Source organism: Candoia aspera, chromosome 1 (assembly GCF_035149785.1).
Source record: "Candoia aspera isolate rCanAsp1 chromosome 1, rCanAsp1.hap2, whole genome shotgun sequence".
Taxonomy (NCBI): Eukaryota; Metazoa; Chordata; class Lepidosauria; order Squamata; family Boidae; genus Candoia; species Candoia aspera.
The window spans coordinates 241,304,538-241,320,262 of record NC_086153.1 but is presented as its reverse complement, the minus strand read 5'-3'; the positions used below and the strand labels follow the sequence as shown (position 1 = coordinate 241,320,262).

At 40.1% G+C, this 15,725-nt stretch overlaps 1 protein-coding gene across 1 annotated transcript in view; it reads left to right on the top strand.

The window, feature by feature from the left end:
- DUSP8 (dual specificity phosphatase 8) overlaps positions 1 to 15,725 on the top strand; it is a 105,144-nt gene that overhangs the window by 28,659 nt on the left and 60,760 nt on the right. The gene's annotated exons all lie outside the window — the stretch shown is intronic.

The following is a 15,725-nucleotide window of genomic DNA, read 5'->3' as shown; positions in this document are numbered from 1 at the left end:
TGAGCCCAAGACAAGGTGCAGCTTCTTTAAGGAGGTGCTGACAGGTATATCATATGTGTTCATTCCGACTTCAAATCACCATTTCTGCTTTGGATCTGAAGTGCAGACCTTCCTTATTAGGCTTCTTTTAACTCTTTTTAATGGATATCTGTTCCAGTAGAAGACAAAGTAGTTCCTAAAATTCTGAAATTTCCATAGCCCTGTTCTATAGTGAAATCATGCTTGGGTGCCTACTTTTCATTATATGGTGGGAGAAAAAGACATGGAAGGTGGCTTTAAAAAAAAGTTGGGGGAGGGAGGCTTTGTTCCAAGGAAATGTCTACGTGGAGCTTCTTTCCAAGTAAGGGCAGTACTCACTCACTTGGCAGCAGATCCCATTAAATTCAGTTGGATTGTCTTACAAGGTAAGCCTGTAATGGATTAAATTAGTGTTTCTCAACCTTGGCAACTTGAAGAGGTGTGGACTTCAACTTCCAGAATTCCCCAGCCAGCTTGCTGACTGGGGAATTCTGGAAGTTGAAGTCCACACCTCTTCAAGTTGCCAAGGCTGAGAAACACTGGATTAGAGGCTGAATTATCACTTCTTGGTATCACCAGTGCTTATTTGCTTTAACCACAGTTCAATTTGCAGCACTTAAGCAGGTTCCTACCACATTATCCAGATGCCAGGAAAAAGCTTCATCTCCTACTTGTCTCTGTATCAGAAAACAACCTGCGCTTTGCTTTTGCTTTTTTGACTGCCAGGGATTTAAATCTCTGACTGCTGCATTTCCCAGTCTGAATAAGCGAAGAACAAGGTGCTTATATAGAATTCCTTCTTTTGTTCCACACAGTAGACTTGGCTTTTCTTCAGGAGAAGCCAGCTACTCTTTTAAGTTCAGCAGCCATCTTTTTCCCAGCAGCTCCTCAGCAGCTGGATTGCTTTTTAGTATTTCTTCTTCCCTTCCCTCCCCCACTTTTTATTATTTTGTAGCAAAGGAGGGTAATTCAAGCGATTAATCAAATGCTAGGCCCAGCTGGAACCATCTGTAGGGTCTCCATCTGCCCCTCCCCTTAAATGTACACATATGGTTTATTGAATTTGGCTAGCAGTGACATCACTCCTGCCTGAATCTTTGTGTGTGAGGAAAAATATCCTTTGCCTCCTGTCTGCTATAATCAAGGCTATAAGGAAGGATTCTTGAATTTTTTTCTTTAGCCACTGATAATACTGGAGAACAGAGGAACATAACGCACCTTTTAGAGGTCTCTCTGTTTATGCATGCATATGTCACTGCTGAATTCTCAGAGAGCTTTTTGGCCTAGAGTGGTTTGTTAGTATTTTGCAAATAGAAAACAGCTAGATAAATTTGTGGTTAGTTGGGGAGCCAAGAAAAAGGGTTAGGAGCCACTTCCAAATGAACATTGCTGCGGTCATCCTGAAAAACTTTGTCCCTCTTTCTAGCCATTCGGGTTGCAGCGTTGGGCTTTAGATAAATTGATGATAGAGCTGTGCAGCAATCTGGATCTGAAATGGAAGAGCACATGTGGGCACGCCTGCTGAACCTTTGGCAAATGGTTACTTTTGTCTTTTCCTGGGATCATACAGTACATATTTGAGTTAGAAATTCTTTCATGCTAAAGTCTTACTGTTGACAGTACATGGAAAGAGGTGTTACAAATTATCAGATACAAAACAGAAGAAAAAATGTTTTGTGGCATGTGTTCTCACACTTAGGATTCCAAAACAAACAGTCGATCAATCTAGCAAAATTATGTATATATCTGGGCTCATACCTTCCTAGTAACACCTGCCAGGTATTAGTAGATTCTCTTTCAAGTCAAACTCAATTCTAGACCTCAGAGATGTATCCTTGTAACTTTCTTGGCAGCAGGTTAAACTTTTTCTCTCTTTTTTGGTGCCTTTGAGTCAGTTTTTGACTCGTGGCAACTGCCTGGAAGTCCCTGCAGTTTTCAGAAGTGGTTTGCCCTTGCCTCCTTCCTAGGGCTGAGAGAGATTGACTGGCCCATGGTCACCCAGCTGGCTTTGTGCCTAAGGCAGGACTAGAACTCACGGTCTCACGGTTTCTAGCCTGGTGCCTTAACAACTACACCAAACTGGCTCACAGGTTTGCCATTGCCACCTTGTTTTGTGACTTCCAGCTGAGCCTAAAGCCTAGCATCTCTCCCAGTTATCAATCAGGCCCAAAGCTGCTTAGCTTCTGAACCCAGACACGGTTGGTCTATTCTTCCACATGCTGATTGTGGTACTTGTGCCAAAAAGAAATCCGAAAGATCCCCTTTCTCTTAGGAAATTTTTTGTTTCACCATGTCTTTTCATTTTAACTTCCTGGTGCTTTTGAGCCTCATATGGCTTTTTAATCATTTAATTGATACTCTTGTTTTGTACATTTTAAATTTTTACCCTGCATAAAACTAAGTAAAACAAGAAAAAGCCCATAATCTCTGAAGAAAAATAAATAAGTCATGTTATACAGTTAAATAATTAATACTGAAGTCAGTTGAATAGGAAATTAAGCACACAAGCAAATATATTTCTAAATAGTCTCCCAGCAGGTTCCTTCAAAACATCTTATCACTGAAAGTGTCCTTCCAGGTTTATAGTACCTATTTCTTTGAAATCATAACAGCACTTAATATTTATTTCCATTGCTAGTTTCCTTTATGTGATTTATTTTATTTTACTGTTTTGCATCTGGGAATCACTTTGTATCCGTTTTTGGTAGGTGCTGGCAGGCAAGATTGAAAAATTAGGAAATGCTGATTCAGGAGATTTTTATTTAATACTTTTTCTTTCTCTCCCCCTTCCTCCCAGTCCACCCCCAGGTTTCATATTACCTTTTCAAGGTGAAAACTGTTCATTGCTTCCTATGAAGAAACCAAGGATCAAATTATTGAATATTCTATTGAAGCAATTAGAAATTTATATCAGAAATTTCCTTCCCAGTTCAAATATCAGGCCCAGGGAGCCCACTCAAGTTGGAATCACAGTGGTGGCAAAAGTTAATTCCCTTGAATAACTTACACCAGAAATCTGATACTAGTTTGGTCTCCATGCCTACTATTTTTATTTTTGTAATTAAAGTAGTTCAATCATAAATGCGTCCTGTATTTTCTCAGAGTTTACCTAAAATGTTTTTCTAACCGTTCAAGAATTATTATATACATAACAATCCTTCCTTTGTAGCTTGAATTCAAACACTCTGGTTCCAGTCTCTAACATCAGATAACTGAAATATGACTATGAAGCTCTAAAAGGGAAAGAACCAACATCAGTAAATGTACATGGAGAAATGTTCAAGATGAGTAGTGTTCACACGATTTATCTCCAGAAATAAACTAGGTTCCCTAAACCAATCAGAGAATACTGTGATTTTGAGATTTGAACCCAAGTCATTCAAATCCATGTATCTCACCATCTCTCTTAGAAGGTTAAATATGAACAATAAAATAGTCTCTGCTGTGACTTCATTTCTGGCTCTTGTAATTTATCATTTTATCCCACGTGTTTTGAAGGTGATCTGTATTGCCTGGTCAGTCACAGCATGACTGTGTGCTCTATCCATATAGTGCTTCCCAATCTGTGGTCTGTACAGGTGTTACAGATCACTCCTGATGCAGCTGCCAAAATAAAAATAATTTTAAAAATGCCCCAAATCTCAGGAAACTGCTAACTCTTGCAGTATTTTCAATTAGTTGTAAAATGTGATTTCTCAAGATTTTGGCTATTTACATTTTTTTAAACTTAACATTTTATTTAACTTTGAGATCTCATGGACACTGTTGGGTGTTACATATGATGATTTCCAAAGGTTTTCAATACTAATGTGAAAGTACCTATAAAGGAACAGTTAGGAACCACTGAATTACAAGCTTATTTAGATAATAACCTACATTTGATTACAAACAAGCAAGAAAGCCTGTGGTCAGTTCTGCTTCTGATCTCTTTTAAGGAAGAGAATCCTGTAGGCAACCTCACACCTTTAATCATAAACATGGCTACCCAGAGAATTGGTAAAATTAGTAAGCTTGATTGGACAGTCCAAATCTGTCTAACTGCTAGAAAATGTATCATGTAATGTGTTCTTGGGGGAATGAAAAAGATCCATCTGAGGACAGTGAACCAAAAGAGATTCAGGAAGAAGAGTTAGCACTTGCTGTATAAAGATCTAGTTATATCAGACTTCAGTTAGCACTTTCTATACAGCTGCTGTCCAAGATCATATATAGTTGTTTATGTATTGTAGGAGAAAGTTAAGAGAAAAGTTGATTTGTGCATAGTGGGCAGTGGTCTAAATCATACAGGGATTTAAGAGGCAGAGATCAAGCTCCTGTTCTTCAGACTTCCTCAAATGTATGAAAGGCCAAGGGACCAAGGAAGCCGAGGTCTGACTAATCCTCAGGTTGTCAAGATGGTTGCATTGGCATTTCACAAGAGATTGTATTATCTTACTTCATAAAGATGGTGGGGGGACAAAATAGAAAGAGGTAGTAAACTTCTTCAGAGTATTACTGCATTCTGGCTTTCTGTGATACCTTTATGGAAGGGGCCTCCAGAATTTTAGGTTGGTAGGCACATTTGGAATTTTCAGTGGTTTGTAGGTATTCCTACAGAATGTCTTTCATGGTAGACGTGATAAGTCACAAAACAGAAGATTGCTGTCAGTTGTCCTCTCTAGTTACTAGGACACTCTTTATTACTCCAGCTATCAGGCCCTTTTTTCCGTAGAGGTAGATATACTTCTGAGCAAATTACTAGGCCGCAGCCACCCATCCCATTTATTTTGTAACAATGTCTTGAAGAATTATATGGTATCCAAAGAAATTCTTCTAAATTAGGAGTAAGCATGGTTTTTGTGGCCAGATATCACGCATTCCAGTTTTTTGATGAAGTGCTTTATGTTGTTGTATTTTACCGTGCGATGTAAATACTATAAAAATGGAGCCTATTTTGTTCCAGCACCACATTTAGTTTTGCCACTGAATTTCAGTGGTGCGATCTGATTGTTCCCTGGGAAGAGCAAAAATGTGGGTTGGGGAGATTGTATACGGGCCACAGGTTGTCTGCCTGTTATAAATAAAGATGGTACGAGAGGCTTGTTTTGCTTTGTCAGTTGTCTCCATTTTTTAAAAGTTAAAATATTTGAATAAAAAATAAAGTCGGTTTGGGCAGGTAATTGGCAGGGGTGGGAGAAGAATTAGGGCCATGGGCATCATGCTCCCCATATATATTGTAAGACATGCATTCATGGAACATAGATAGTCCCTCCTCCTCCTCTCTTTTTGTTGGATGCCTTGTTTGAAGTATGGAAGGTGTCATTAAGTCTGTTTATTAGCCTCTGTCCTCCCTCTTAAACTTGTGGCTACAGAGTTAGTGATTTCTCTGTATTCTGATGAGACGGTAGAGTCGTCTTGCAATAGTTCAGGAGGCACATTTATCTGACTTATGAGTCTCAGGTGTTCAAAAATCTGGTGGACTCTCCACATAAGTGCTCAAGTTGAGCTCTGTCCCTTAGGGGCCACTTAGGTTACCTTGAATGTCTGTAGGTAGTTGTGCATGGGACAGGAGAAAATTAACTGTGTGTCTAATTGTACATGTGTTGGATGACTTATCAGCCAGGACTTTGACATTGTCTGTTGCATTCCCATCCACTCTTGCATTTTGCTGCATATGGAAGGCAACATGTGTTCAGCCATACAGATGAAAATTTTCTTCCTGTGGATTGTCCCCTTGAATGCATGACTGCCTGTAGGGAGCCAGCTTCATTTGAATTATATTGGTGGGAGGGCTTATGTGGAGTGGGCTCCAATAAGGTCAGTGCCATCTGAGAGTCTTCAGGGGGAAGTGTCACTTCAATGGGACTCTTGATTCTAGAGAATTCAGGAACACAGCAGTTCTCTACTATACAACATTATTACGTTGTATTGCCACCAGTCTCAGCCTTCATTCTTGTGACTATTTAACAAACAACCCAAATACATTGAAAATAAGGGTTGGGCTTTTCTTCTGTCACCAGTGATGCTTCTTCAGCTTTTCTTGGAAAGAGAAGGAACATGTGGAGGGCAGCAGCAAAGTAATTATTCAGTCTTGTGTTGTTACTTGCAGCCTTCTGGTTATAATAGGGGAGGGGTTAGAGGTGAGTGGAACTGCTGCTGAATAGCAGATGGCAGGAAGGGTGACATCATAGGCACAATTGTCCTACCCCATTATTCTTCCTGACAGGCCCTGCCCTCCTTTATTGTTTCCTGTGGACATAATTGGAAGCTTGAGAAGGGGAAAGAAAAGCTTGCCAGAGTTCCTAAAAAATTCCTCCCTTTTGAGTAAATTGTTACTTAGTAGTAGTCAGATTCAGATTATTTCTAGAGCAGTATAGTGGATAATGAAGAGAAAGAAGCCTGCCTCCTGACCTGTGATTTGAGAGAAAGGCACTTAAAGAAAAGGGAGAAGAGAGAGAACAATTTATGCACACTCTGTAAATCCCATGTGAAATGGGAAGAAGCTTGTGTAAATGAGTTTTGTGTATGGTTATTCTAGAGCAGGAGTTTAGTGGGGCTTATAGGAAGCTGCAAGATTGTCTTCTGCTTTTCAGCATCTACATGAAACTGCTAGGGAAAGTCACTCAGGAGATTGGGTTGAAGTGTCATCAGTATGCTGATGATGTTCCACTCCACCTGGCATTTCAATCTACCGGTCTTGAAGAGACTATGGAACCCAAACCTTTGTCTGAAGGCTTTTTTGAGGTAGATGAGGACAAATCAATGGATAGTTAACCTCAAACAAGATAGTAATGTCATAGGTAAGGAGACTAAGTATTCTAGATGGAGGTTTATAGCTAGTCTTGAATACATTTTCATAACCGCTGAAGGCCTAAAAGGCAGCTTAGGAGTCTGTTTGGACTTTGCACTATCTCTGCACTTCCTTGGCAAGCATAGATGGTTGTGATAGCCAAGAGTACTTTTTACCAGTTTATGCCAGATGCAGCATAGCTGGAGAGGCTCAACTGCTAAATGCAGTCTACATGGAGCTGGCTTTGAAGATGACTCATAAACTTCACTGATGAAGAATAAAGCTTTTGATGACGAACAGACTTTGTGGCTCTATTCTACATAGTTGCATTGGTTCCCAGTGTGTTTCCCAGCCTTGTTTGAAGTGCTTGTACTTCTTAGACTATTTGGAGCCAAGCAACTTGAATAACGTTGTTCATCTAAATCAACTTGCCTATGCTTTAAAATCTGGAACAGAAGTTCTTCCACTTGGGGCTCTTTTTTTTTTTTTTTTTGATGCCTTTGAGTCAGTTTTGACTCCTGGTGATTACCTGGAAGGTCCCTGCAGTTTTCTTGGCAAGATTTCAGGAGTGCTTTGCCATTGCCTCCTTCCTAAGGCTGAGAGAGAGTGACTGGCCCAGGGTCACCCAGCTGGCTTTGTACTTATGGCAGGACTAGAACTCAAGGTCTCCTGGTTTCTTGCCTGATGCCTTAACCCGTGTATCAGACTGGCTCTCTCTAGGGCCCCTTAACAGCTTCTAAACTGATTAAGCAGGAGAGAGACTTCTAGAGCCCCACTTTTTTGGAACACCTTGCTGTCTAGCTTTCCTGGATCCCATTGCTGCTAGTGACCCCATCACTAACTTGCCCACCCTTTTTCCCTGAACAAATTTGGCCAGGGTTTGGTTGGAACTGGTGTTTTGTACTTTATATAGTATTTTGTAGTGTCTTTATTTCTGGAATGTGTTGTATTTCATATTAGGTTTTATTTTTTTATATTCTATTTTATATTTTATTTTGTTGAAATTTATTTTATTTTTTATTTATAAATGTTTCTTTATAACTTATAATATATTTATTTATTATCATGCCCTTTTTATCTCCCATATTGACTATTGCAATGCGCTCTACATGGGGCTACCCTTAAAGAGTATCCGGAAGCTACAGCTCGTCCAGAATGCAGCCATGCGGGCTATCTTTGGCACCCCTAGAAGGGCGCATATAACACCTCTACTATGTGAGCTGCACTGAGTACCAGACTGCTTCTGAGTCCAATTCAAGGTGTTGGTTATCACCTTTAAAGCCCTACATGGCATGGGGTCAGGTTACCTGAGGGACCGCCTCTTCCATGTTACATCAGCCCGTCCCACCCAATCATGCAGAGGGGGCATGTTGCAGACCCCATCTGCAAGAGAATTCTGTCTGGCGGGGTCCAGGAGGTCGCCCTTCTCTGCAGTAGCTCCCGCCCTCTGGAACATTCTTGCCCTAGAGGTTAGGTTAGCCCCATTGCTCCTGGCCTTCTGGAGGAATCTGAAGATCTGGCTCTGCCACCTGGCTTAGGACAGGGAGGGGAGCAGTCACCTTGGGGATGGCTAGTGCCCTAGAGTGCTCGTTGCACACAAGGACTGAATTAGATCATCTGCCATTTGGATTTTATTTTTATTTATATTTATTGTCTACTTGTAATTGCATTTTTATATATCGTATTTTATATATTAATTATATTGTATATTTATTGCTTTATTGATTACTTTGTTGTAAACCACCCTGAGGCCCTCTGGTGGGAGGAGATGGGCAGTGACAAATCTGACAAATAAATAAATAAATTTCTTTTGTTGTAAACTACCTGGAGGGGAGATTAACCCTTGAAGATGACTTACACATATTTTATATAATACAGACATTAAGGGTGTAGCTCTTTAATCTGCAAACTTCTGACTCAAAAGTTTCCTACATTTTAAAGGTTTAACTGAAAAACCCTTCTCTCTCTCCCCCCACCCTTTTTTTAAAATCTTCTTGGCTGTTTGATGAGGAAAGCTGAGCTGATAAAATGCTTGCATGCTTCTGCCTTTAGTGCTGGCATTGTTGTGTTGCCAGTGTTGAAACCTTTGCATGGGTCTAACTTTGGAGTTTTCTGAGCCTGCCGTTCTTCCTCCTTGCTCTGACTGCTGCTTTACTTAATCCCGCTTCCTGATGAGAGCCAGGGAGAAGGAGTAGTTATATTCTCTCTGCAAATGTGCAGATTGTACTTAGAGGAAAATGGCAAGCATTTTTTTTAAAAAAAAGATTTGACAGGGGCCCCAGGCTTCATGGTGACTTACCTAGAGGTCTCCTTCATTTTATCCCCACAACAATAACCCTCTGAGGGCAGAGAGTAAGGAAGATGGCCTTGATGGAAATATGCAAGAACTATTAGCTAGGGAAAAAGGGGGTGAAACATTTTTTAAGCTCTGAGAAATAAGATAGCATACAGAAGTGACTCAGGTAGATGACTGGCAGATGACTACCTGATTCACTGAAGTATAAGAAGGGGTGTGTGTCTGTAGAAGTACAGCACAATCTGTCTTGCAGGATTCTGTTGTTATAACCAATCTGGGCTGAGAGGTAGATTGAATCAGCACTGCTGTCCTATAGATTTCACAGGCTTTTACTTTTGGCGCTGAATGAGAGCATTCAGGAAGAGGATATGATCAGCTTGTTTCTGTCTCATTTATAAAACCAGTTTCTACCCAGTTTCAAAGCACAATTTATGGGAAAGTTGAAACCTAGATGATTGGGGAAATATACTTGGCTTGAGGCGACAGACTTTTGAATATGAGGGGAAAGTCCAAAAGAGATTGTCCTTCATTAATGGGTGACATCATTGCACTTCAGATGTGCAAACTCTCTTCTGTAATCCAAGCAAGTTAATTTTAAAGAACCGCCTTTAAAAGGCTTGTAGAGTCTATGACATTCCATTGTTTGAAGGATCCTTACCATGTATTCTCACAAAGCAAGGAATGTCAGATTTTGGTTATCTACCTTCGCTGAGTACTTCTTGGAAGCTTTTGCTCAGGGTGAATAGATGCAGAGAAGGTTAAGGTCATCTGTCACTTTATCCAGCACAACTTATTATGTAATTGTGGGTGTGGCAGGGAGGGGGGAATGATGACAGAGCTTTTAATGGCACAGAGTCCCCCCCTTTCCCTAAAGAGAATTAGTTCCTTTAATAGCAGCCATACAGAAATTCACCTGCCCAGGGGCCTCCTTAGGGTAAACATTTAGTAATCCTAATTTGACTGTTATTCCAGCATCTGCCCCTTAAGCTACTTCCACGCTTAACTGCTACATTATCTGTAGATAATGCTTTTTTATATAAAAAAGGGGGGGGGAAAGAATGAATGTAGCTAGGACAGCCTTATCTACAGCCTCTGTAGATAATGCCTTTTTATATAAAAAAAGGGGGGGGGGAGAATGAATGTAGTTAGGACAGCCTTGCATTTAATTTCAGGAGGATGAAGATGCTGTATACTTAGAAGGTGGTTCATTCTAGCTTTCTGCGCTCGTTCCCAGAATGCTGAGCTTTGCTGTCTCAAAGAGAGAGGAGAAATTGGAACCTTCCATGTGTTGAAGTAAGGGGGCTATGCCAGCATTTGGTTATTATTGGCCCTGGTCCTAGAGTAGCAGCACAGAAATTGTAGGCAGTAATGAGGTAGCTAAACACAGAAAACACTTCTGTGTGTTCCTCTTCCTTTCAGAAAAAGGTTCAGATCAGGTACTTTAAATGGAGAGGAGCCAGCAAAGAGTAGGTACAGGTAGATGGCAAAACCTGAACTAGAGGCATCAAAAGACTTGCAATGGGAAAAAGGAACTGCCAAGAATTCTCCAGCTAAGGAAAATTTGAAGTGGCAGAAGCATAGTAGGAATAAAGTTTTAAAAAATTAAGCTTTGGACAACTTGTGCATTAGGGCAGTTAGGTACTGTTAACCCTTAATCAAGGCTTCACAGTAGCTGTTATTTCTCCCATTTCTGGTTAAAGGAAAAGAGATTCTATTGAGCTGAAATGTATTTAACTCATCCCCGCCCTTTCTTGCTATCCGTCGCCCTTCTGAACTCTGTCCGGGCAGGGCCGTGTTTACTCAGTGTAGGCTGCTTCTGTGTTGCCAGAGCTTGTCTGGCATTTCTGTTGCCTGAAACCTTATAACTTTAATAAGATATGAACTGTGTTGCATCCATCTGCCGTTGCTCAGCAACTCTTCAATAATGCCCCAAACAAAGCTCTGCCATGTGCAAGGAACACTAAATCCTACTGTAGGATAATTCTGCTTCCAGGGCTGTTGCTTCACCATAGCTAGCAATACAGTCTTGGTAGCATGTTCTTCTACTTGTAGCAGTAGCAGGGTATGCTGTGTGTAAGTGACCCTTCTTTCACAGTTGCACGTGAGTCTAGGAACTGAGGAATTACTTTCTTGCCCCTTTGAGTGTGTTTTTATAATGGGATATGGCCAAATGCTTACTGGTTTTTAGCTACCTTTTAGTAACACAATGGATGAATGACCAGTTGTATAAATCCCTCTTGAAATGCTATAGTGACTCCTGCTCTGTGGCATTGGATTTTCATATAATGCTGGTTTTAACGTGCATGTCAGGAAACACATGTAAAACAGTCAGTCAAGCATGTTCTCAAATGTGATGAAAAGCTCAGTTTCTCAACTTCCCAAGTTCAAAATGAAAATGCTTATTACAATATTGCATCTTGCTGACATTTTCCAACTGGGGTATTCGTTCTGTGACTTTGGACTGAGAGCGCTAATGCCGTATCTAATAAAATAAGAGCAATATTATCTGCTTCTTTTGGACTTTGATTTTATGCCTTCAGCAATAATAAGATTTTAAGTGTATACATACATGATTATACATGTTTGACAATGACAAAACAGCCAGAAAACCTCTTTATTTTAGAACATAGAGAAGGCAGTTCTCTCCCTTCTAGTCATAATGCCCTATGATCCTTCTGCTCCTTGATTCAACTTTTCTTGAGTTTTGGATATTATGAGCAAAAGCAAACACCCGTTTCCCCTGGAAATATTTAGTGAAATCTGACATGCCTGATAATTATTTCTACAGTTTTCTTATAGTGGTTTGTTTTGACAGTCATAATTAAGAGTTAAATTAGCATCAAGAGCATCCCTGAAGTTTTGTGCTGTCAGGCAGACATGAGTCAATCAGCAAGGGATGTGTTGAAAGTTGCCAGGCAACTACACATACTTATACAGGTCAAGGGAACTCAGAACAATAAAATAGAATCTGTTTTCTGTGTGGATTGCAAGTGGATTTTGCACACACTTCTGTGTCCAGAGAAAGGCATTGTGAATGTAGAATTTGTTCAGGCTTGCATTCCCTTTTCAAATGTCTAATGCTTGGAATCACAGAAAAATATACTGTTTCCCACTCCCTAGTTAATAACAATGCACTTGAAGATTATCCTGGAAATGGTTGTGTCACATATGTTCCAATGGAATTATTCCAAATGGATTATCATATTCTTACTCTATGAAAATACTTCTAGTGCCATAGTTAATTTATTCTGCAATTTAGGATGCTGTAACTATGGACTGAGTTTCATTTTCTAGTGAAGTAGCTTGATTAGAGGAATCTGCCATTGTATACAGTACATTCCCATATCAGCAATACTTTGCTGCTCATTTTCAATACATTCATCAAGATTCATGATCAGAACTGGCCCATTTAACTCAGTGTGAAGATGTCACATCTGATTGGACAGGCTTGCTGTCTGAAATATGTGTCAGTATCTTAAGAGAGACGTGTTGCCATCACCTGCATAGTAATGGAATCAGCTCTTCCCAAAAAACTGGAAATGATAAGTCAGCAGGCTGTATTATCTGACTATAATTAATCCATCATATATCCTATCCATACCTTACTCATGTAAATTGCGTATACCACATTAAATATCCAGTTCTCCCCCTCCCGGTTTCTATATATTGGGTGCTGCAATAGTACAGGTGCAAAAGGATGGGGGGGGAGGGATGAGGGGAAGCAGTTGCAGCTGTCTCAAGTTCTGCTTGTTGGAGCTTTTGAAGGTAAACATGTTTTCTCCTAGTTGCAGCCTAGCAACTCTATGGCCATTTGGGTAGATGAGATTGTAGCATAAGCTATTCTTGTAGCCTGAGAATCTTTTTTTAGTGGAAGCAGAGAATGCTTTTTCTGCTTGCCCAAGCCTCTGCCTTTCCAACTTAGACTAGGATCAGTTGTCCTGGATCAGAACAGGGGTAAGGTGAATGTTTCACCATCAGGAAAAGGTTGGTATCTCAGATTGCCTTCCCTAGCCCTTGTAGAAACATTTGACCTGGTACTGCAATCAGTTGTGTCTCCTCCCTCCCTCCCTTGATGGGATGAAGAGCATGAGATCAGGACCAGGTGGTGATCAGTGCTCTCTTAAAATCATTAAAGAGAAGTGTCTCTTTTCCTTGCAGTGCTGCCCCATCAGAGTTCTCAGAGTGCAACTATAAATAAATAAATGTTCCACATAATTTCAAGTTAAAATCACTGAGGGCATAAGTCAATCATAGTTGAGTCTACAACTTTCCTGGGTATAACATATTGAAAAGTGGGTAGTCTGTATTGTAAAGATTACCTTGCTTTTAAATTCCTTCCAGTATGGTTCCAAAGTTAAGAGATTATTTGGAAAGAGCTACTTGTGGGGTTTTTTTTCCTGTATCTCCAATTGGCTTCTTTTTCTATCTGCCTTTCTCTAACCTTGCTTCATCACAGCTGCCTTTCTCTGACAGCAGAATGATAGATGTGCTTTGCTTCAGAGGGCAGAAGGCCACCAGCTCGGAAGGACGGCGTATGCCACCGATCAGCCTATTCAGTGGATGCACTGAGCCATGGCACTGTGAGGATTTCATCAGCCTTTAATGCATTAACCTTTCATTAGGCACAGCAACCCTTGCCTGTGCCTTGCTCTCTGCCTAGACTATTCATCTCATTGCCTGGGTATGCCATACTCCTTGAAATCATAAAGAATCCCCTTTTGTCTCTACCTGGGGAGTACTGATGCATTCATGCAACTCTAGCGCTGGTGAATCCTCTACGTCTTTCCTGTAGAGATCTGCACAATGTACATGAATGAGGTTAGCTTGGTTATTTTGTGTTAAAGGAATCTTTTAACCCTCTCTGTTCCCCGTCCTCATCTGACTGTGCATTTGTGTACACCTGCAAATGGCATTTTACTCAATACAGAGATCCTATAAGATACTGAGAAAGTAACTGATGGCCAGCCAGATGGCCAGGGACAATATATTCTAATATGGGGAATGGAAGTAGATATATTCCTGCATTTCTGAATGTGCGAGGTTTCTGCTCTTGCTCTGAGAACAGCTTTTTAACAACGTGGATGAAGGTCAGAATCCATCTATAAAAGAACACCATAGATATATTTCATACACACACACACCCTTTTCTAAAGGGTACAGCAGATATATTTTTTTCATAATGATGAAAAATAGATTCTTCCACTTCTTGAAAAAAAAATTAATGCTTGGCTCCAGAAGACACAGTAAAAGTGCTCCTTCTGGTATTGTGGGAGGGGAAAAAAATAGTATAGGTTTGAAGTAAGATGATAAAGTGTCAAAAAAGTAAGAGATGTATATATTTTGAACCCTAGCTGTCCAGTTTTGGTTTCCATAGGAAGAATTACATTGATTGGTGCTATACAAGTAATCAGTATCAGAAGCTTTTTCTTACTTTTTTTTCCCTTATTTTTACATTTAAATTTTTCTCGTTTATACACACCACAAGAGAAGTATGAGTTCCACAGTGATTTGAACCTAGTTTATATCCACCGCAGGGGAATGCACAAATTTTTCTTCACTGGGTAGGTAAAATAAGGGTATTTTCTCTGTTACTGCTTCAGCACTCCAACCCCTAGCCCTCTCCGTGGTCAGCTCTGTCTGGAACTCTTTAAAAACAATTCTGTCATTTCTGTTGTGCTTTATACATCCTTCAGAACATCCTTATAAACCCTTTCTCAAAAATAATCTTTAAAGTCCACCTTTTCTTTTAACATATAATTTAACCATTTTAGCTAGGCAGAGTCAGACCTGGCTAGTTCTTGGATTGGAAGCAACCAAGAAATAGTATGGCTGAAGGCTGGACTGGGAAGCTGAACAAACATCCTGGTAGAAGGCAATGGCAAGCCACTTCTCTACTCCTGCCAGGAAAACTATATGGAGATCTCCATGAAATCACCAGGAGTTGAATTCAAAGGAGACTTTTTTTTTTTTTTTTACTTTAGCTTAACCCCCCAACTTTTTAAAACTCTTGAAACTGAACTTGAATGCATGTTATTCCTCTGTTACAGTTTCCTTCATTCTTCTTCCATTCTTCTTTTGTCTTCCCTATATAAAAGGGCAGTTTGTAAGCTCATGACTTCTGAACAAAAAATAACATGCATGGTAATCAGCCACAGAATGGATGAGGTGATACTACGTGGAGATAGGATTGTTTGATCTGCATTGCTATTTCTGCTGTGGAGACCAGTTTGCATTTGAGCAGCTGGATATTTTCCTGGTGCAGTGGGTATGGAAAAGACACCATCCCTCTGCAACATCCAGATAACTAGATACTGTATTGTATATAGCTCCTGACTGTTTTTGGATCCCAGAACTATAGAAGTGTTGCATTTAGGCCATTGAGTCCAACCGCATGTTACATGCAGGAATCTAAATTAAAGCATTCTCAATAGATAATGTTGATTTATTAGATGTAGAGGCTGCCTAACTTTTTCTAATCTAGTGTTATAGTTTGTCCTGATGTTTCAGGTTCGTTCTTTGTTGTTTTTCAATCGTGATATCCCATGTACCAAAAAATGGCTTCCAAAGTCTGCTTTAACACACCTGGTGAAGGGTAAGCCGCCAACTATCTGGTAATGGACTTCATTTTGAGTTGCTTTTAGT